This window comes from Crocuta crocuta, unplaced genomic scaffold, assembly GCF_008692635.1.
Source record: "Crocuta crocuta isolate KB4526 unplaced genomic scaffold, BGI_CrCroc_1.0 scaffold39, whole genome shotgun sequence".
In the NCBI taxonomy this organism is placed as follows: domain Eukaryota; kingdom Metazoa; phylum Chordata; class Mammalia; order Carnivora; family Hyaenidae; genus Crocuta; species Crocuta crocuta.
The window spans coordinates 5,581,689-5,583,599 of record NW_027533334.1 but is presented as its reverse complement, the minus strand read 5'-3'; positions in this window follow the sequence as shown (position 1 = coordinate 5,583,599).

Here is a 1,911-nt window from a genome sequence, read left to right as displayed (position 1 = left end):
CGCTCCGCACCCGGTAGCCGGGCGGGCCCGACCTGAGCGCGCAGCCCCTCCCTTCCTCCCTCCCGCGGCGCTACCTGCAGGCTCGCGGAAAGCCGCCTTAGACCTTTTAAGGCTCGGAATAGGGAGTGAGGCGTCCGGCCCCGGAGTGCGGGCTGAGTGACGGGAAGGTTTTCCAATCGGGGCCTCGGGATCTGCGCGCTGTGACAGCTGCGAGGGGACAATGGAGACGCGAAGTTGGGGGGTGAGGTGGGGCGGGCGGGGCCGAGCTGGCGGGAGGTGAGGCCTGGAAGGAGTGGCCGCCTGCAACTCCCGAGAGGAGACGGCAGCCTTTGTAGGTGGTCGGTGCGGCTGACCCTGGAGACCTTAACCTAAGGTTAAGGTTAAGGTTTGCCTAACCGAAGAGAGGCAAAGAGCAGAGGTTGGACCGTACTGACTCGTTTCTGGTAGACTCAATTTTTCTCTCCAAATAAAAGCGTCCAGTTGTAGAGTTCACGTTGCAGTGATTTAAAACATAAAGTTATCATGACCTATTTTCCCCCGAAGCAAGCTTTGCGGGACGTGGTAGGGCCCAGGGCCCCAGGTGGCAGTGGGAGGGGCCGCAGGCGGGGCCCGCAGCAAGGACCCGGAGCCACGGAGAGGGGAAAGAGCAAAGCGGAAATTGCAGGTGCGGTACCAACGGGCGGACCTAAACCGGTAGAGCCTCCACCCAATCAATTTAAGGAAGTTCAAAGAGATACATTGACAGTGTAAAATGCCTCTGCCCCTTCTCCCTTTAAATGTGTTAGAGCTAAGATTCGCGCTTGGATGACCTGCAAAACCAGTTGCAAAAGTCATCTAGAGTTTATAGTTGCAGTGAGAACTCAAATGTTCCTACCCCTTTGCACATTCCATCTAGGCCTTATCGATTTCTCCAGTCTGTCCTTTCTTTTAATTTTTCCCGTCATCATAAGTGTACTCTTTAATCGCCATCCCCTGTTTCCCCCCATCTGCCCACCTACCTCTCCTCTGGTAACCATCAGTTCGTTCTCTCTATAGTTAAGAGTCTGTTTCTTGGTCTTTTTTTCTTCCCAACATACCTTTATTGAGCACCTACTAGGAGGCCTGCCTTGAGGCACAGCTGACAAAGGAGCCTCAGGAGAGTTCAGCCTCAAGTTGTCCAGGGGACTGAATTTATCAGTAGCAGACACATAAAATCTTTCCTCACTCTTCCAGCGCCTTGTCTGTTCCGCATGTTGGATACAGCGTTCCTGCCACAGACCGTTCTACAAATTACGTTTTGCCTGAAGTTCCAGCTGGCATTTAGATTGTAAAGTATAAACCAGGAAGAGAGTTTTCCAGTTTCAGGGCTTTGTATTTTCCCCCAAGTGGCCGCATCAGAACAGATTCATACTAGGCTGAATGGGTGAACAAAATGACCAGGGTTGTATTTCTAAGATATTAAAGTGTCAACCTTCTTGGGCTGTCAAGTAACTTCTTTGCTAGAGTTAAAAGAACTTAGATTAACTATCACTTAAAAGAACTATTTCAAAACCCTTTCTTTTTAAGTTCTCTTTGCTTTTGTGCTAGGCATGGCACCAGAAATTTGACAGAAAATATTGTTAAATCTTACTTAAAATGGAAACTGCGGTTTCTCTAATCTCAACTCTGTGTCTAGGTAGAACATATGCCTTTTGGCTTTAGAGGAAGTTTAGGGATTTCTATGCATTAATAAATTGCAGATTTACTTTAGGAAACAGTTAAATTAGGTGTTTGCTTCATGTCTTAAAAAGCAAAGCATGTGTGGGGGCGCCTGGGTGGCTTAGTCGTTAAGCGTCCGACTTTCGCTTAGGTCATGATCTCGCGGTTCGTGGGTTCGAGCCCCGCGTCGGGCTCTGTGCAGACTGCCAGCTCAGGGCCTGGAGCCTATTTCAG